The sequence below is a fragment of the Ursus arctos genome, unplaced genomic scaffold (assembly GCF_023065955.2).
Source record: "Ursus arctos isolate Adak ecotype North America unplaced genomic scaffold, UrsArc2.0 scaffold_3, whole genome shotgun sequence".
NCBI lineage: Eukaryota > Metazoa > Chordata > Mammalia > Carnivora > Ursidae > Ursus > Ursus arctos.
Genome location: NW_026622985.1, coordinates 63,248,350 through 63,269,849, shown reverse-complemented (window position 1 = coordinate 63,269,849; position 21,500 = coordinate 63,248,350). Strand labels below are relative to the sequence as shown.

Genomic DNA, 21,500 nt, shown 5'->3' with positions numbered 1-21,500 from the left:
GCATTTTATTCAGAAGAGATGAACAAGTTAAAAAAGAGGGGAAGAGATTTGAGCCAAGTAATCACTGCTTTTCTTTTACTAGATTTTGTTTTTTTCATCAAGTCACAATTATCCAGCTATAACCTCAGTCTGTTTAGAACTAAAATTTGAAGTCTGCCTTCCAGACCCTAGAGAAAACTGTGGAAGAAAAGATCTGAGAAACATTTGGGACTGGCGTGTGTGGGACTTTCTTTTTAAAATATGTATTGAATTCAGAAACTGCTCCCTTTCCGCAGAGAAGCTAGATCTCCACAGTGGTTGAGTTCTGGGCCCTGCTGTTGGGGAGCGGGTGAACGTGGCTTGGGTAGAAGACAACCCCTATGGAAACCACCTGGAGGGCTTGGGGATTTATTATTGACTAGATTATTACTTCCATTAAAGCAGGGAAGCATCTGAAGACCCCCCCCCCCCCCCGAGATGTCATTATCGAGATGAAAATAACATGGGAGCTGTAGGGATGCCTTGGAAAGCTGAGGGCGTTTGGGGGCGGTGAAGGGTGGAGAGAGGGCCGTGATGCGCAGAGAGCAGCAGCACTGTGGAAATAATGGTGCGCCCTGCTGGAGAGCGCGGGGCATGCGCAGGAGCGCCCTGCAGTACGCGGCGTGAGGGGAAGATGGAGGACAGGAGGCGCCTGAGGTGAAGGTCAGAGATCCTTCTTGGTAGGAGTAGGAGGAGGTGGTTTGTGGAACAGTGAGGACAGAAGGTGCTGGTTCAGACCTTTCCATGCCTTCCTGAAATTGAGTGAGTTTCCAGACTGATTTGAGAAGAAAACTTATAATTTGAGATTCCTTCGCCCGCTTCCTTTCCCTCCTTCCCTCCCTCCCTTCCCGCCTTCCTTTTGTAATAGACTTTATTTTTTTTTTTTATTTTTTAAAGATTTTATTTGAGAGAGAGAGAGAGAGAGAGAACGAGCAGGGGGGAGGGGCAGAGGGAGAGAGAGAGAAGCAAACTCCCCGCTGAGGAAGGAGCTCCATCCCAGGACCCCGAGATCATGACCTGAGCCAAAGGCAGAAGCTTAACTGACTGAGCCACCCAGGTGTCACTAGACTTTATTTTTTAGAACAGTTTTAGATTTACAGAAAAGTTGAGCAGATAGGACAGAGTTTCAATATACATTTCCTTTTCTGCACACAGTTTTTCCTGTTATCAACATGTTGTTTTAGTGTGGCTTCGTGAAGGAATTAATGAATCGATATTGATACATTATTATCATTAACATCCGTAGTTTACCTTAAGATTCACTCTTTGTGTTGTACAGCTCTATGTTTTTATTTTTAAAAAAGATTTTATTTATTTATTAATTTAAAAGAAAGTGAGAGAATGAGCGGGGGAGGAGGGGCAGAGAGAGAGAGAGAGGGAGAAGCAGAGTCCCTGCTGAGCAGGGAGCCCAAGACGGGGCTCCATCCCAGGACCCCGGGATCATGACCTGAGCCAAAGGCAGACGCGTAACTGACTGAGCCACCCAGGCACCCTCTATCGTTTCGACAAGTGTATAATGTCATGTAGCCACCAATATAGTATCATACAAAATGGTTTCACTGCCCCCAAATCCCCTGTGCTCTGCTTGTTCTTCACTCCTCCTCTCCCCTCGCCCGCACCCCTAGCCTCCAAACCCCTGGTAAACACTGATCTGATCTTTTTATTGTTTCTATAGTTTTGTCTTACCCAGAATGTCACATAGTTGTAATGAGACAGTCTATAACCTTTTCAGACTGACATCCTTCACTTAGAAATACTTATTTAAGACTCACCCAGGGGTGCCTGGGTGGCTCAGTTGATTAAGCAACTGCCTTTGGCTCAGATCATCATCCCAGGGTCCTGGGATTGAGCCCCTCGCCTGGCTCCCTGCTCAGGGGGGAGCCTGCTTCTCCCTCTTCCCCCTGCTCGTGCTCTCTCTCTCAAATAAATAAATTAACTAATAAAATCTTTTTTAAAAATAAGACTTATCCATATTATTTCATGCCTTTATAGCTCCAGCACAATTGCTGGATTGTATGTTAAGACTAAATATTTGGCTTTGTAAGAAAGTGCCAAACTTCCTTCCTAGGTGGCTGTACCATTCCTCCTTGCTTTTTAACTCCCACATGACTTCAGTTTGGGAATAGAAGTCAGGGATAATTTATGGAGAAATGCAGGTGCTACTTAGGGTGCAGCACACTGACTCTGAAGTGCCTGGAGGAGTGTTTTCTATTACATAGGATACAGTAGCAGAAGACTTGACCAACAGTGCTTTTACCGTAAGGACATTTATTGTTTACTTAAGCAGAAGTCAGGAGCAAGTACCTTCAGACTCATTAAATAACTAAAGGATGTCATCAAGGACCCAAACTCTTTTCTCCTCTTCTGCTTGCACACTAAGTGTGTTGGCCTTTTGTCTTTTGCTTGCACTTCATAGTCTCAAGATGGCTGCTGGAACACCAGGCATCACACCCTCACATGCTTAACAGGAATAAAGAGGAAAAGGAAACACCAATAGCTCTCCTCTTACTTTTTCTCTGCCATCAGAAAAGTGACTGTTGGCAGATTTCCTCTGACATCTTATTGGCCTCAGATGGGACATATAGTCACTCTGGCTGCATCAAGGCCAGGAAATGGCTGTTTCGGATCCCTCTAATGTTTGACCAGGCCTCACCCACCTATCCATTGGACTGTTGCCACTTGTCACTTTTTTTGGCTTTGGTTGTCATTCATCTGTGATGTGATATTGGCGTGTTCTCTCACTTTCAAAGTGTGTTTCCATGAGCCCTGAGTTTCTGAAGATGAGCTTAAGGGTTCCTGCTGGGAAGGGGAGTGGGGATAGAACAAGCCAGGTTCTGGCGTCCCACTTCTGGACAAGCATATACTTCCAGCTTCCTCAGAGGTTAGGGCTCCTGGAGGGTTTGCTTTGATAAGGCTTTGCAGCTAATATTAAGAGTGAAAGCATCCTGAGTTAGATGACAGTGAATGTCTCTTTCAATTCTAAGAGTCAGATTTTTGGACCAAGGTGAAACAAGGCTATTCTTCTCCTAAGTGCTTTGTAAAATCCTTGGAATTTTTGTCTTGAAACCTTTGCCAGATGCATATGTCGAGCACCGGTTAAAAGAAAATTGGTTTTGTCCTCTGTCCTAAAGGAGGAGAATTTTGGTTTAAATCTTACTTCTTCCTTGACAAGGAAATGGTCTGGAGGTGGTAGATAAGAAGATAGTCAGCAGCTTGAGTGTTACCTCTAAAAAGTAAAAAATTTGATCTTTCTTAGTCTTTTCAAACATAGCTAATCAAATATCCTTGAGTCATTGGGGAAAAGGATGATTTGTGTTCTCTTCTGTCCTTTCCTAACTCCTGTCTGTGTTTATGTGAAATTTGTGGCCTTTCAGATGGGCATTTTATATTTGATGTTAGTTATTTTTTTTGCGTGCTGGAGAATGTTGTGGGCTATTAAAATATATTTGGTTAAAATGCTTTATAATCAGCATTTATGCACTGGAGTGATTTTATGAAATTTTATGGAATATAAAATACATTAAACAAAACAAAGCTAGGTGTGTGCTCCCTGAGGGTGAATGGGTGAATCTGCTGCCGAGTGAAGCTGACATGTTTTGTTTTGTTTTGCTTCCTTCCTTCCTTCCTTCCCCTTTCCCCTTTCCCTTTCCTTTCCTTTCTCTCTTTCTTTCTTTCTTTCTTTCTTTCTTTCTTTCTTTCTTTCTTTCTTTTTCTTTTCTTTTCTTTCTTTCTTTTCTTTCTTTCTTTCTTTCTTTTCTTTCTTTCTTTTCTTTCTTTCTTTTCCTTCTTTCTTCTTTCTTTCCTTCCTTCTTTCTTTTCTTTTCTTTTCTCTTTTCTTTTCTTTTCTTTTCTTTTCTTTCTTTCTTGAAATAACTCCAGTAGCTTCATGATTCACATAGCACACTGTGATATATGGACAGCATGCTGATGCTGATTCTAGCCTGGGTTCCTCCCATGAACCTGGGCAACCTGTGCCTTTCTGGTGTTATTGGTACAGTGTTTAAATAAAGAAACCCTGCTGTGTGCAAGACAAAGGGCCTCAGTTCTAAGTGAGCATATGCTTTCTGATGTTTCATGTCGACATGTGTCATCTCATTTACAACGCATAACTCCCTCCAAAGTAAGTGTTATCTCCTTCTGCAGTGGAACACAGTGAAATACCAGACTTGTGCCATATTGAATAACCAAGAAATGGCAGAACTAGAGATGGAGTCTACCCAGAAACCTGAACAGTTGCCACGAAATCCATTGCCCTGTCCTTCCAAAATAATTGGCATGTCTCACATAAATGCAAGGGAAAGAGAATTATTAATTTTTGGAACACTTTTTTTTGTGCCAAATAATTTGCATATTTTAAAATGTTTACTCCTCATAACAATCCTAGGGAAAAGAGAGTTTATGCTGGCATGTGGTATGAGGGTTACAGTATTATTCCCATTTTATGTCACAGCAAACTGAGGATTGAGAATTGTAGAGGAGATGTGTCCTCCAAGGACACATGAAAATCTGCTAAGGATGTTGGAGAAAGGGTACTCCAGATAATATGGCTTCGGGCTTCTGTGGATTTATAAAATCGCCCCAAAGCAATCACTCAGCTTATTCCTATGACTGATGGCACACTCATGTGTGGTCCAAAAGGGAGGTGAATGTTTGTCTCCTGGAAGAAAAAGATAAAAACTTCAGCCTTTCCTCCTTTCCTACACACTTTCACAGGACTCGGGATGCCCCTTTTTGCCCGTATAGGGCTGGCATTGTGGCCAAAGAGGAGGGCGTGATGTGCTGGTGTGGTGTAACTCTTCACAGGGCCTTCTGAGAGTGGGTTCATGCCCTGGTGAAAAACAAATTGGTGGTCCCTCCAGTGAGGACTCACTGGCTGAAAATCTACATAAAATTGAGATTGACATGCAACAAAATTGCCTGATTACACCCCCCACCTTCCCCAAGTCTTCGGAGAGAATCATTTCCCTCTTGCTCTTCTTTCCCCCAAGAAGTTTGTTGAGTGAGTTGTATAAAGGGCTTGATCCTAGCCCTCATAGTCATGTCCTGGCAGAGTGTGGTGTGCTAATGACATCCAGCAAGACAGATCAAAGAGGAACCAGAACCTGGAATGGATGTATGTGCCTCTTGGATTGAGGCAGGTTCCAGATGGGAGGGCAGAAACCATTGGAGACTGAGGATCTTTGTCCAGCCAAGTGGCAGAACATGGTATATCTACTGGAGGGTCTCAGGGGCAGGTGTTGGATGGTTGCCTTGTTAGGTCAGTGAGGGTACCTATGAGCGGTTGGGTCCTTGTCCCGTTAAACTTTAGCATTAATGAAGCTGGGTCTAGACTGGCTTCGTCTGGTAATTCAGTACATCTGAAATGGAAAGTCAGTTCTGGGTTGGAACATGCCAGCAAGGTGGGGATGATCCTTTTGGGAGGTCAGTCTTAAGCTGAGGGTGGTGGCTCCCAGAGAGGAGCTAGAAATAGAAAGATTTTCTGTGCCTCTGGGGATGGATATGGGGGCCCTGGGAAGTAGTGAGGGAGGGACTTACACACTGGGCACAGACCTGTTTAACAGCTCTATCAGGGGACCGAGTCTAGGAGAAATAGAATCACAGTGCCACGGTGAAGGTCATCCTTTATTTCTAGTTTCTGAGTGGAATTTATGGAGGAAGGCGAGGCTGACAGTAGCAGCAGTACACAAGAGTCTGCCTGTCTTCTCCCTCGCCTTTCTTTGTCATTCCCTGGGGGAGGAAACTTTTGCCCTTTGGTTTCCTTGCTTAGAAAAGGTTTTTTTTTTTGTTTGTCTCAATTGTCCAAGAATCCTATGTCAGGAGGTAAATAAAATAGTGGAAACAAAGCAGGGAGATAAACAACGTTGGTGAAGTCAGTCCCTTTTGGATTCCCTACCTGAGTTTCCTTATCCTGTTTCTTGAATTAAATAGTGAAAAGAGCTTCAGAAGAAAGAACATTTGATGTATTAATTAAATGCTTACATTTAAATGAATATGTGATTGAGTTTTCATGTAAAAGAAACTTTAAAGTACTAAAGGTAGGAAGGGAAAAGAAAAATGAAAAAGATATTGACCTCTTTCCATTCTAGGTGACTGAGAATACAGTTCAAAAGCACTTTCCTGCTTTTCATGTATTTACACATCTTTTAGAAAGGTGACCCTGGGGGCAGAAAAAAGTAGGACATATTTACTAGTATCTGTTGTGTATCAGGGACTGTGCTAAAGTTTGTATGGATGTGAGCTCATTTAATGCTCACAAAAGTCCCAGTGAAATGTGTGTTACTGGCCACGTTAGTGAGAAAATTGAGGCTCAGAGAGGGTATGTGGGCTGCCTAAAGAGAAATCACTGGTAAATTGACCCACGGGATTCCGACCCTGTCTTCACAAACATGCTGTCTGTAACCCTGTTGGTGTGTAGATGCTGCCGAATGGGACTGTCTTCTATAGCCATTACTTTTACTGTACATGTTCTGACATGGATTCAAAGGTGAGCTTGAACTTTCTTTCAGTTTTCTCAACCTTTGATAACTAACCCTTCCATCTTGAGCATGATGTATTTTAAGCATTGCTATTCAAAGGGATAGAAAAGTTAAGAAATGAAATTAAGAAAGTTTATACTGTGAGAGGCCATAAAAAAGTATTGTGAACTTCTGTTGGATCTTATTTTATTTCTTGTCCTAATATATAAGTAAATTGAAATTCAACTGATTATGTATTTTGCAGACATTCCACCTTATTTATTAGAGTTTAAGACTATGCCCAATTTTATATATCCAGCCAGTTTCTTTCTAATGAAAATTCCTATCTTCATTCTGTACTATTCTGTCTTTTTTAGGGTTCAGCTCTCGTATTTGGGTTAATAATCTTCATAACATGATGCAGTCATTTTTTTATTTCTTCCTTTTTCTTGTTCAGTGAAAGCATTTGATGCTATGAATTTTCCTTTTAGTACATTTTGCCTAAGTCTCTTAGGGTTTTGTATATAGCATTCTCAAATAATTAGTCTCTGGCCAACATTTGTTGAACACCAATGATATTCTAGTATAAAGGAAAAATAAATATACTTAAAACTTGAAAATAGGCAAATAGGGGAAAGGGTGACTATGTGTCTCTTCAAAGTCATCCTAGATTATTGGCACTGCCCAAGGATTATATAATTCTCTAGATGTGTTGCCTTTCTTTGCTTTTCTTTTTACTGTTTTTTTTAAAGATTTTATTTATTTGAGAAAGAGCACAAGCAGGGGGAAGGACAGAGGGAGAGAGTAGTAGACTCCCCACTGAGCACAGAGCCCCACATGGGGCTTGATGCCAGGACCCTGAGATCATGAGATCATGAGATCATGACCTGAGCAGAAGTCAGATGCTTAACTGACTGAGCCACATAGGCACCCCCACTATTTCCTGTTGGTTAAGGTATTTGACAAGTAGGTAAGTGTAGATGAATACCTATAGGAAATGGTGCAATGCAAATGATTCTTGTCCATTAGAAAAAATAATCCCCCAAGATATAATTTTGCTGCCCTGCAACGCATTACCCAGTTTTGTATCTACTTCAGTGATTTTATTTCAGCAGTCCTTTCAGTGACTATATATAAATATTTCTCTTCTCCTCTAATCCTCGGAAACAACTTTTCTATCCCGTTGGCGTTCTCACTGAATTAAATACATCTTTAATATGTATTCACCTTATATTTGTATGAGGGTCATGTTTTAAATGTTTTGAAAATTGCTTTACACTAGGAAAAATGTAAGAGGCTTTCACCAGTGTCAAAAAGACCCAGAGCTGGGCAGTAGTTAAAATAGTAAGCCTGATGTTACAGGAACTATTGTAATAGGGGAAAAAGAGGACCGGGCTCAATTCCGAATGCAACAAAAGAAAGTGGAGATTTATAGCCATGCATCAGGGAGGGGGTCAGTGGATGGAAAATTACTAAGAGGAAACATCAAGAACAGGGGATTCTTGTGAAACCAACTCAACAGGATTCTTGCTGAAGGCAGACCATGGTGATTACCTATCACCTGGGGATAAGGGAGGATGAGGAATTTGGTCAGATACTGAGGGTGCGAATTCTCTCTTAAACTGATTTAGCAGGATTCTTGCTAAAATTGGACTCCACAGGAACAGAGGTGGAAGGTCATGGCTGGGCTTAGTTGAGCAGAGGACTCAGGAGCTTGACTAAAATTTGGTCAAGTAGAGAATCCTTGTCATATGCATAATGAAACTTAATCTTCATATAAATCTTAGGTGAGCTTATCATTGTCTCTAACTGTACTTAGGAAGAAACAGGCTCAGGAGTGTTCAGGTGGGTGTAATGTAGAGACACCAAGTGAGCCCAGGTTTATATGAATCAAGATCAACTTCACCATGTTACTCTGAGGAGTCACGTGCTTCTCACCGAGAAGAGCAATGACAAAGTGTGACCCAAGACAGTGCACAAAAGTATATGGGTAAATAAAAGGAAGAAATAGGTGAAGGGCAAAGTTTGAGATCACTTACAAAACAATGATATTATTGTGTTTTTCCTCCCCGCAGGTCAAAATTAAAGTGTGCAGAATGTCTATGCAATTGTAGAATTAGATGGGTTGTTCTTGGATAGTCCCTATGTCCTGCCTCAGACTTGACTATTTCTCAGATATATAGAGAGAAGTGGTTTCAAACAAGAAGTAGCAAAGGTGCTTGCTTTACATTAACAAAACAAAATGTTGGGAGAGGAGAAGAACGGTGATTACTTCTAGACCCTGGGCAGACATTGGGTTTTCATCTTTCACTATGGAAACGTACAGTTCCAAAGCTTAGCTTTTTAACACTGTGGGGTGTTTTCAGTTTTTCTTGAGGATCTCATAAAGTTCTCAAAACAAAATTGATTATAATTCACTTTACTTAAAATTTATTTTTAAATTTTAAACATGAGGGGTGTGCTATGAAATTAAGTCAGCAATATGCTGCTTCAAGTCCAAAATCACTGGAAAGGATTAGGGAGACATAAGTGGTAGGTGGTAGCGAGAGAGGCAAGGATGAACAAGTCTGAAAACATCTCTCTCTCTCTCTTCCTGTAAAACTACTCCCAGCTATGCCCACAGAAATCACTGCAGCAGGTAACGTCAGGAATGCAAATATAATTAAAGTCCTAGGGCTGTAACTCAGCTCGCTGTGGTATCCATCTGTAGCTGCAAACTCTGTCCTTGAAATACTCTACTAACCGGGTTGAGTGTAACTTCCCTGGGATTCCAGATTAGAGGTTGGGAAATTGGTTTTGTGTCTGGAAGTGCTGAATCAGCAATACCTACTGTTGTTATATTATGGATCCTGATTACAGATACCCCCCCCCAATCCATTTAATCCAAAAGCCCTCTGGGCACTCCTGATACTTTTCTCTCCTCCACTTCTCACACTCCTGCAAAATCCTGTGGATATTGCATCCCCTGCTTCTGAAGAATCTGCCGCCTGTTGCCTCTGCACCGTTCCTGCCCTGGATGAACCCTCTTCGGCCTCTGGTCTGAAGATGACCTCAAGGGTCTCCTAACGTATGTCCTTCCCTCTGTTCCCTGCTTCTTCCCCTCTGTAAATGGGTTCCTCTCCTTGTTGTAAAAATACCTATATGATCTTGCCAGTTGTCTTCAAACCCTTTAGTGGTTCCCCAGGGCTTATAGACTCTTGCTGAGCATCCAGAGCCTTTCTGACCCAGCCCCCCGTCCACCTCGTTCTCCAATCTCCCCTCTCCTAGTGTTCACCTTTGCGCCAATCTGATCTGGAATCTGTTTACATCTGCTTCCAGGCAGAACATGCAGCTCTGTTGAGCCAGCCATTCCTGTGCTGGACTGCTTCCCTCTCAGCCTGGACTAGGTCAAGCATCTCCTTCTCCACACTGCACTGTAGCTGTTTGTTTACAGCATTTCTATAGGAGACCATGCTGTCCTCTGAGGGCGGGGCAGCATCCTATATGCATTGGTGTCCCTGTGCTTAACCAGGAGAGGCTCCCCAGAAATGTTTGTTGCTCGAATGAATGAATGAGTGAAATGGGGCCTTTCTTGAATGAAAAAACTTAATGCAAATAACCTCTGTTTAGCTCTGGAGAATTTGTGTGAGAAGGATCTAAGGTATTCTGTTATTTGTCCACAAAAGCATGTCATCTCTTCTTTCTTTTCTTCTACTTTATCCTATGTCTTTATATAAATGTATCTGTATAAATCAGTTGTCATTACTATCACTACAGTTCCCTCAAAGGAGGAGACATGTACACTGGAGTAGAGAGCGTACAGACTGAGATATGCCCAAGCCCTCCCTAGGTCAGCCTGACTTTGGAGTGGGCAGGCAGTCTTCATAGACATGTGCGGATTTGACCACCAAAAAAACAAAAAAAACCCCAAATCCAAAAAACCCCAAAACAAACCCAAGCTGGATGAAAAAAGAAAATAAACGTCACCAGCAATGGGACAAATCAGAATCAGGCACCACCTGGTGACATGCAAGGAAAAGGATGCAGCTTCACTTTTCCGTGATTTTCCTGCCAAAAACTCATAACCTGACTCTAATCACAGGAAGCATCAGACAAAGCCAAACTGAAGGACGTTACACAAAATAAACAGCCTGTAATATTAAAAACTGTCAAGGTCAGAAAAATCAAGGAAAGACCTAGGGAGGTGTTTTAGGGTGAAGGAGACCAAAGAGACATGACAACTGAAAGCACCTTGTGATTCTGAATCAGATCCTTTTGCTGTGAAGTACATTTTGGGGACATTTGGTGAAATTTGAATGGGGTCCAAGGAGCAAATGTAGTATGTATTACATGTTAATTTCCTGATGTTGATGGTTATGTTGTGGTTATGGAGAAGAATGTTATTGCTGTAGGAAATGCACACTGAAGTATTAGTGAGTGGTGGATCTTGGGATTGGCGAGTTACTTTCAAGTGGTTAAGAAAGAAAGAAGGATCTTTGTACTATAGTTGCAGATTTTTTTTTTGTAAATTTGAGGTCGCATCAAAATACATTTTTTTAAAGGTTTATTTATTTGAGAGAGAGAGCAAGCATGTGCACAGGTGTGGAGGGGGAGGGGCAGAGGGAGAGAATCTCCAGCAGAATCCCAGCTGAATGAGGAGCCTGAGGCGGGGCTCGATCCCACAACCCTGATATCATGACCTGAGCCAAAATCAAGAGTTGGACACTCAACCGAGTGAGCCACCCAGGTGCCCCCCAATAAAACATTTTTTTTAAAGAAAAAAAGTCATAAACAAACTTGGACTTGTCCCCATAGACAGGTTGTCCTTATGAGATGTGACCCTTGGTGTATTTATGGTGATGGAATTGTGCTGAAGAGGGGCTTGGTTTTCCTTGAGCTGAATTGGAAGTGAAGAGGTGGTGAAGTTGAGGGGCATGGCTGAGGCCCAGTCCACATCCTGTGTCATCGTCTCCCCCACAACCAGCCCTCAGGAGGTCTCCTTACCTGAAAACAGGCTCAAAAGACAGACTGTCAGCTCCAGGAGAGCAGAATTACCTCCCAGGGGTAGGTGCAATTGGCAGGTTTCTAGCGACTGGGGAGCAAGATGCCAATTTGATGATGATTTACTGTGAGAAATGTAACCAAGGCCACTGGCACTCTTTGACGAGCAGATTTCCTTTGTATAGCAGACTTCAGGGGAAGCTTGGTGGTAATCAGGAGAGTGTGTGATAAACGAGGAATCACAATGAGAAGAGCTGGCCAGTGGGATCAGGGTCCAGAGGCATCCTGTGGGGGGAGCCTGATTCCTCCATTCTGCCCGGGAGTGTCACGGTTGGCAATGGGACGTGGAGGCGTGAATCTGTGGCGGGGCTTGTACTCCCTTGGGTAGAGCTGGGGAGGCTTCCCAGACTCCAATTTTTGTCTGCTTTCATGGTTGGCCACCTCTCAGCTTCTGACTGATGTGTTCATGCTTTAGATATGGTAATAGCCTCAGCCGGGATGTAGACTCTTAAATGCCTTTGCCTGTCTATGATTCTGTGTTGGCTCCTGGGTTGATTTTATATGTTCACTCTCAGAGGCATAGACTATTCTATTTGAGTTCCTTTGAGGTCCCCCCCTTGCCACTACTGGCCACGTGGGAACTTGGACTAGGAGAGGCTGCACTCTAGAATAGCAACTTCCCTTTTGCTGTTTGTTTTTTTTTAAAGTCTGGAGCCATGTAAAAGGAAGGAAAGACTTAAAAAAAAAAAAAAAAGGCTTACCTTCTTGGAATATCTTGTTATCTTTAGAGTTCTTTAACTTCCCTAGGTTGCAGACTTTCTTTCAGAGATTTGGCCAAAATAGATACTTCTCCCTTTTGAGAACAATGTGCTGCTCCACTGTGAACCAAAGGTATTCAGCTTTTTGGGGCACAGTCCATGTGGGGCTGGCTGTTCTGTGTGTGTGGTGAAGAAAGCTCGCTTTCTATAGCTGAGTAGTGCTCTGTTAGGCATGAGACTCCCCGGCCTCTTATCCCCACTTCTCTGGAGTGTTTGCAGTTCCTTCTTGAACAGGTGGTCACATCTCTGCCAGGGCATTTTAAGACACCTGGGTACTTAGCCCTGGAACTTAAGGTTCCAAAAGGCTCCATATGTAAAAGCCATATGTCTCTGGGTGGGTGTTGCATGAGGTTGCCCAAACCTTGAGGCTCTTGAGTGCCAGAGCCTGTTTTTGAAGAGTTGCCTGAAATCTGAAATGCAAGTCAGCCTGCAGAAAGCAGCAGTGGTTCTGTATGGCTCATTAGTTAGAGACCAGCCAAAAAGGGTCTGGGTCCTTCTGGGAGTGATGAAGGGCTGGACGCTTTCAGGCATGAGCCCCATATTCTTCAAAGGATGGATGGAAGGTGGTTGTGATTTTTACAGAGGAAGAGCATGTACGTGTATAGATTGGCTCGCACTCGTCTAACGTTAAGGGTCCTCAGTTTAGTGTAATTTTATATTTTGTTTTCTCCTTTGCCCATGCCATGATTAAGGCCCTTCACACAAATGCTTTTAGAAATGATAATCGGGGCACCTGGGTGGCGCAGTCGTTAAGCGTCTGCCTTCGGCTCAGGGCGTGATCCCGGCGTTATGGGATCGAGCCCCACATCAGGCTCCTCCGCTATGAGCCTGCTTCTTCCTCTCCCACTCCCCCTGCTTGTGTTTCCTCTCTCGCTGGCTGTCTCTCTCTATCAAATAAATAAATAAAATCTTTAAAAAAAAAAGAAATGATAATCAGAACATGCCTGATTTGGCGTTTCCACACCGTGGGAAATTGAACCCCAGGTTCAGTTGGGGATGGGGAAGCAGCGTCTACATGGTCACCAGGTCGGCTGCTGAGCTCTGGTGCGGCCATCTGTGATCTGTGGTGGATGTCTGCAACCACATCATCTTTTCATGTGAAAATGCTACCTCATGGAGAGCACTTAGCACCTGGTGGACAAACACAAGAAACTGGAGGGTGGGGTGGTGAGTGTCTGCAAGGCTCAAGGAGAAGACTTGGTTTCCATTTGCAAACAAAGCAAAACCGAAAGCCCTGAATGAATTCTGGCACTAGTCTTTGCCATCTGTTTGATTTTTTTTTTTTTTTAACCGGGTCAGGGGCTGTGATGAGTATTAAACTCTGTGGGCCAGAGAAAGGATTAGAAATAGAATCACCTGAAACATGCTATTCAAAGCAGGTAGGGCCTGTGGTACGCTGAGGGACCTATAACTTTCACTTTCATTCCATCCCTGGGCCTCCTTGCATCTGGGAGTCAGAGAATAATAATAAAATAAAGGCAGGCAGTAACAAGAAATGTGATCCTTGGGGTACCCTCCTAAGCTGTGCCTCTGTCAGTCAGATTTCCTATTTGTTGGAAAGACTTCTGCCCTTTCCAGCTCTGCCAGGCATTCCCCTCAGCGAGGGGGCATGAGCTGGGTGTGAAACTGATCCCTCTTCTTGCAAGTGGTGAGGCTGACAGCTGTATAAGGAAACGCTCTTTGGAATGGGCTTCGGGTCTCTGCTCCATCAAGAGGCAGACTTTTACTCCCAATGACAGCTGCAGAGTACAGATTTATGGTGGGGCACTAGCTCTGAATCCCAATTACCACTTGAGTTTCCCTGCCTATGGTGCATTTTTACAACTTACCACTGTGATGCCCAATATACAGCCGTCCCCAGTTACTAATATTTCTAACCAAATGATTTACAGAATGAGAGCAGAGGTGATATATACTTAAGGCTCATTGTTCCTTGTGAGGTGAAAGTGCTGGGGAGTTTGCTCTGCATTTCAAGAGGTAAGAGAGTCAGCTGAGATGGGGAAGGCTAGGAGATTTTGGAAGCTCGGTGACACCTGCGGGGCTGTGGAAGACATGTTTTTCTGTTTACAATAATTAATTTTTGTTTCAGAGAGCGGCTGAGAGTTAAAGGATTTTGGGGGACGGTTGTATTTCATGCTTTATGCACACCCACGGTGTACGTGGTAGCGTTCGGTTCTGCAACTCTTGACGGTCTATTTCCTCTGCTTGAAGGATGGCTATGTTAGCTGTTGTAAGAGCAGGATATTGAGGGTCCGGAGACCAGCGTGTCCCTGGAGCCCATGCTGTCGTCCTTGCCTGTTAATGCTCCACAGGGCAGGAGGATGAAAAGTGTATCTTCCAGCTTGACAATCTGTGGCTCTTGGAGACTTGCATAGCCGAGATGTTTTAGCAAGGGATTGAAATGTACAGGTTTCAAGTAAGGACTTCTTTGAGTCTGTTAGAGGAAATCCACGTGTCTGTCCACATGCACGTCACAATGGAGGAAAAAATCTCAACGTTTTAAAATAGATCTTTAAAAACATTACCAACACTACTTAGTGCTTTAAAAAAAAAAAATCCTCCTTCTGAACTTTGAAAGTCTTTTTCTCCACACATAAAGGAAAGGTCTTATGTGGCTGTTTTGCTTAATGTGGGCTGGTTTTATTTTGGACTCTTTGAAACCCAGCGTGAAGACTAAAATTCTGTGTGGAGAAGTAAAAAATGAAAGGAATGGCGAAGTTTTGGTTGTGCTAAATTAAAGTGACAAGGTACAGATAACAGGGCACGGCTGTGCCCACAAATTAGCCCTCTCTAATTTGCTGCTGTGGAAAGTACTGCTTTGGTGTGCATTGTAATTTCTTTCTTGAATTAAAAGTTTAGAAAGTCTAGTTTGCTCAAAAGCAAAAACCTGAAAAACGTTAAGCCTTTCAGTTTTGAAATGGCCCATGGTTCCCTATGTTCAAGGAACTGTTTGGGCAAAATCTTGCTTCAAAAATATGTAAATTACATGGTTTTATTTTTGGAAGCCACACTGTGTGTTGCATTATTTTGTCTGTGTCTTAAAGTTAGCCTTTTCCAAAGTTTTTTTCTCAATCCAGGATGTGTTTTGTGTTGAGCAGGTGGCAGCTGTATTTTGTGTGATAACTTCTGTAAATGAGGTACCGTATCATGTTCGGAGTGGGTTTCTGATGGGGAGGAGGTAAAGAAGACCCAAGTTACTTTCTTCAACTTGCATGTAGTTCTAGGCAGCAGCTCAACATCGATGGGGAGCCAGGATGGCATTTGGTTTCTCTGACTACAACATGTCCTACCCTAAATTACAATATTCCTGTACCCCAAGGTCAACTTCCCAGAGGGTTGAAATGTCACTCTGTGAGATGAATTACCATATTGTAAAAAATTGGCCACATAGACTGTGGAATAAGACTCAGGATTGTTTATTACAATACTGTGAAAGGGGGTGCCTGGGTGACTTAGTCAGTTAAGCTTCTGCCTTCAGCTCAGGTCATGATCCCAGACTCCTGGGATCAAGTCCCACATCAGGCTCCCTGCTCAGCGGGGAGTCTGCTTCTCTCTCTGTCCCTGCCCCCTGTTTGTGATCTCTCTCTTTCTCTCTCTCTCTCTCTCTGTCTCACACACACACACTCTCTCTCTCTCAAATAAAATCTTAAAAAAAAAATACTGTAAAAAAAAAAAAGCAGTTCATGATGATTTACCTTTTGTTTCTAGTTTCTGTGGGTGTTTTCTCAAAGAGAGACCCACTGCTTCCAGATCAGATGGTCCATTCCTGGGCACTGGGCACTTTCACCCTCATGTGAGGCTTTAATTCATCACACTTAGACGGTTATGGTGTTTCCTAAATTGTGTTCCATAGGTGGCTAATAGATGCAAGGTGGAAAGTGTTTCATGGTTGAATAGATTCGGATAAACAAAGCTGACATTGCTTTACTGAAAGACTTTTCTGGGCCTTGAACATGTATACATGCATGTTGTAAATTGTCGGGACAGTGAGTGAAGTGGACATCTGGCAGAGGAATATGTTCCTAAGTGCATCCTTGGGGAACACTGCCTCAACTTTTTGTTCTACCTTCCTGTTATGGGTTAAATTAGGTCTCTCCCAGAAAAGATATGCTGGAGTATTCCCCTAGCCCCCAGTACCTCAGAATGTGACATTATTTTGCAATAAAGGTGTGATTAGTTAAGATGAGGTTAGACTGAGTAGGGTTAGCCCTAAGCCATTATGACTGGGACCCTTAATAAAGGAACTACTAGAAGCTAGTAGACAAGCCTGGGATAGGTCTTTCCTGAGCATCTTCAGAGGGAGCATGTCTCTGCCCACACCTTAATCTCAGACTTCTAGCCCCAAAACTGTGAGACAACATATTTTTGTTGGTTAAGTCACTCAGTTTGTGGTGCTTTGTTATGGCCACCCTAGCAAACATTGCCACTCTAGACTTGAGCTTGGTACCTCAGGCTTCTTTTCAGGATGGGCTAGAACCACATCCCTAGTTCTAGAAGCTTCCTAGCCAAGCTACTCTCTGATCTCTTCTGAATTGGGGGTTCCTTCTTTGTACATGCTGTTTGTGGTACTTCCATTAGGGCCTGGCCTTTCTTCCCACTCACCTGGAACAGTGACCTCTAGTTGTACAGAGGAATTATCTAGAAAGCTTAAAAAAATACTAATGCCTAGACCCCACCTAATTAATTAGAATCTCTGGGAGTAGGGCTCAAGTATTTCCTTTGGAAGTTCTCTAGGTGATTCTAATGTGCACGCAGGGTTAGGAATTACTGAAGGAATCAAGGGTTAAGCTGTGAGTGTATGTTGGGGGGTGGAGGGGCCAGGTGATAGAGGCACCAGCTACAATTCAGCAGGGGATGGTGGGTCCTTCGTTGAAGCCAAAGAGCTGGGTTTGAACCCTGGATCTTCCACTTACCTGTGGTGACTGTGTCAGAGTCCTTTAGAGGCTCTATATTGCGGTTTTCTCATTTATACAGTAGGAATTATAATGCTACCCAGTAAGGCTGCTGGGATTTGTCTTAGCTCAAGCTGCTATAAAAGAATATGATAGATTGGAACAACACTAATTTATTTCTCACAGTCTGGAGCCTGGGAAGTCTAAGATCAAGGCATCTGCACATTTGGTGTCTGGTGAGAGCCCATTTCCTGGTACATCTTCTTGCTGTGTCCTCATATGGTGGAGAGGCCAGCTGAGCTCCCGGGGGTCTCTTTTTATAAGGACATTAATCCCATTTATGAGGGCTCCACCCTCATGACCTAATCACCTCCCAAAGACCCCCACCTCCAAATACCATCGCACTGGGAATTAGGTTTCAACATAGGGATTCTGGGAATGTGGACATTTAGTCTGTAACACGAGGGTTCAATGAGATGCATTGAGTCCAGGGTCTGGGTGATAAACATTAAAGACTGTTGGTAAACTAATCAGGAGACCCTGTGATCCTCTTTTCAGTGAGTCTCCCATGGCAAGAACAGTTTGTCCCTGCAACCTTATGTCCTTTATCTAAACCTATCCCTTGGTTACTCTTTCTTATTTCCCCCTCCCTCCCCAACCACCTGCACATTCGGTTGGCTTCCAAAACAAAGGAAACCTGCATGCTCATGCTCACACCCTCTCGTCACAAGTAAAAACCATTGGTTAAGAGAGCATGTTTATTCCTTAAGGAAGTGGGCTCCAGGCTGAGGATGAGGTCACTGTGGCCCATACCACCGTGGGCTGCAGGCATTGCTTTTATAGGTGGTCATTCATAGCCAAGAGTGGGCAGCTAAAGGATGGCATCTGAAACACTGCCCAGGAGTCCTCCAATTGAAGAGGAGCCTTGATCTTCAGTTAATAGGTAGCTTAGCCTCTTGTAAGTGACTTCTGGCTCCTGGCTCTGAATCAGAATCTAGTCTAGGAATGCCTGCTGAATCCAGATCTCCAGGGGTTGGACCTGGCATGTAGAGTTTCAAAGCTCTACAGGCCATTCTGATGCAAGGATGAAGTTGCCACCTTCCATATTCTCTATGTATGTATTATTATGTGTGTGTGTGTATGTGTGTATGTGTGCATGCATTTTGTCACGTGAAAATCTAAGCACTCCTTCAGTGCTTCATTCAACACATGTTTATTAGGTGTCAGTGTGTGCCAGGTTCTCTTCTAGATGGGATATGGTGGTGCACCAAACACTCATGCTCATTTGAAGCTTCTTTTCTAGTGAAGAATCCAGAACATAAACAAGTAAACAAATGCCTGAAATAATATCAGACTTTGAGGAGCACCAATAAGAAAATAATGTATGGGAGGCAGGTGGGGAAGGACAGGACACTGTTTTGCTTAGGGATCAAGGCAGTCTTCCCCAAGGAGGCAACATTAGAACCTGAGTAAAGCGAGGGAACAAGCCACAGGGGAATATGATCAGGTAGTGGTGGTGGAGGGGATGTTCTAGGCGGAGGAACAGCCCTGTGCTTGGTGTGCTGGAGAACAGCAGGGCCAGTGTAGCTGGACTGGAGAGGGGCAGGGAAAGAAGTGCAGAGAGGGGTGGAGGCCAGACCATAGAGGGTGACAGACTATAAATAGGGCTTGGAATGTTTTCTAAGTGTGATGAGATGCAAGGTTTTAGGCATGAGAGTGACTTGATCTGATCTATGTCTTAAATGGATTATTCTGGAGAATGGACTACTGTGGGCCAAAGATCCCAGAGTCCCAATGAAGCCAGCTAAGAGGTAGATTTTCAGTCACTGTCCAAGTAAGTTTATGCATTTGCTGCTGGAAAAATATTAAACCAATTCTTAGGCAGTGTTGGCTATGCTTAGAACTTCAAAACAAAGTATAGAGTGTATGCCTTTTACACTTTGTCAAATAATTCTGTATATTTTTCAATATGATATCTGCAATGCTATTTCAACAACACCATAAGTTCAAACAAATTTGCGTTCATTTGCATTCCTATCTTTTTTCGTGTGTGCAATCCTTGCTAGTTTTATTACGGATTACAGTAAAAGAGGTAATTTGTCGGGGTCAAATTTCTGAGGCAGGCTTTTGACTAGATCTAGAATTTAGTGTTTTTCTGACAAATGGAGAATTTCATTTTCCTGCAATCTAATTATTTTCATCACTGTCGTTTGTAAATATTGTATCTTTTCTAATGACTGGTGCTTTTTATTTGCATCTGTATCACTTTATTAATCTTTTTGAATATAAGTAATTAAATGTATGTTATCGACTAAATGGTTGTGTCTCTCCGAAATTCATATGTTGAAATCTAATCCCCAGTGTGATGGCATTTGGAGGTGTGGGGCCTTTGGGAGGTGGTTATGTGGGAGAGCTCTACCCTCATGAATGGGGTATGTGCTCTTATAAGAGGCCAGAGAGCTAGCTCACTTTTTCTTTCTGCTATGTGTTGTTGAAAAGGAGAAGTAGGCAGTCTGCAGCCAGGAAGAGGGTCTTACCAGAATCCAGCCATGCTGGCAGCATGATCTTGGACTTCCAGTTTCTAGACTGTGAGAAAAAAAGAATTCTGTTGCTTATATAAGCCACCCAGTCTATGGTTCTTTGTTATAACAGCCCAAATGTACTGAGACAGTGTGCATATTGGCATATGATTCATTTGCATTTGTTTTCAGTTTGTATGACCAAAATGGGTATTGACATTCCATGAATTGTCTAAGCAACATATTCTATACAAACCATAAGTAAAATATAGAAGAACCCAAAAAACCCCCACCCCACCTATATGTTTGAAAATTTACCAAAAACTAGCATAATTTTATTTATTTACTTATTTGGAGGGTTATTATTTATTTGTGACAACTATCCCACATCCGTGATCCTCTCCAGTCAGAAGTTCTTTGAAACCATGTCATTGGCCTTGGCCAGTTGGAGGATGGAGTCATCTGACTCACCCATCCTGCAAATGGCCCCACAGGTAGCATAGGTTTTAAATTGGCTGTTGAACCTGCCTGTTCCCTGTCAGGCTCGGTCATATTCACCTGGATGGACATGAGTCCTTGGTGCCAGTGATGTTGCTGGCAGAGTATTTCTGTGATATATGGAGGTCCATGAATTCGCCAGCATCCTTCTGCATGTTGAGGCCATACCTGCTCCCACCTCTGCGAGCGCAGCAAGGAAGAGCTGCATCCCCATGGCCGCCAGAATGAACATTATTTTAAATGTTGCCTAAAATAACCTTTGATTAGACACTTTTCATGTAACACCTTATCAGATAAACAGGGAAAGTACTAGAAACATTATACTTGGTAATAAAAAGAATAAATAGATAAAAAACAAAGATGAGCCCTCAAGTAAAAACTCTGAAAATATAATAAAAAAATAGAAGCCATTGAAACTATGTAAGTAGACTCATTTGTGAAGTGTTTCAAAATTTTTGTGTCAGATGCCTGTAACATAAATGACAAGTAAAAATTCATGAACTCACTGGGCAGATACAATCATAACCAAGTATTTAAAGTGGACACCCTCATCAATGGGACAAACCAACTGCATGAGCCTCCTGATAAGAGGTATGACACCATTCCTGTCATATTTCTGCCAAAAATTCATTACCAGAATCTCATTGTGAGGAGACAATACATGGACCCAAGTAGAGGGATATTCTACAAAATACCTTTTGTAGATTTTACCTTACTTTTCAAAAATGTCAAGGTCAGAAAAGAAAAAGAAAGACTGAAGAACTATCCTAGATTGAAAGGGACGAAAGAAATTCTTAGAGCTCAATGCTGTCAGTGATTGTTGATTAGCTTCTGACCAGGGAAACAAGCTCTGTTCTTTTATGATAAAGGACATCATTGGGATAGTTAGTGAAATTTGAATAAGGCCTGTTGATTTTATAATATTGTTATCAATTTTAATTTCCTGATTTTGATAATTGTGCTGCAATTATATAAGTGAATGTTCTTGATCTCCAGAAATACACATTGAAGCATTTAAGGATACAGGAGCATCACGTTTGCAATTTTCTCATAGATAGTACTGGAGGAGGAAAAGCTCTTTTTCCTCTATTCCTCCAGGTTCTCCAGCTGGGGTCCTGTACATTAGACTGACAAAAAATGGAATAATGAGAGAAAAACAAACAAGCCTATTAGCATGTCCGGCATGCATATACATGGGAGAAACTCAGTAATGGGTAACTCAAAGGGCTGGTTGGAACTTGGGCTTATATAGCATCTTAATAAAAGAAATAATACGTTTTAGAGAAGTGATAAAGACAAAGGAAAAGGGTTTTAGGCTTA

The 21,500-nt window shown here is 42.7% G+C and overlaps 1 protein-coding gene and 1 pseudogene across 6 annotated transcripts in view; one reads left to right on the top strand and one right to left on the bottom strand.

The window, feature by feature from the left end:
- Window positions 1–21,500, top strand: part of ELMO1 (engulfment and cell motility 1) — a 690,097-nt gene that overhangs the window by 228,441 nt on the left and 440,156 nt on the right. The gene's annotated exons all lie outside the window — the stretch shown is intronic.
- LOC113262874 (40S ribosomal protein S21-like) lies at window positions 20,089–20,335 on the bottom strand (annotated as a pseudogene).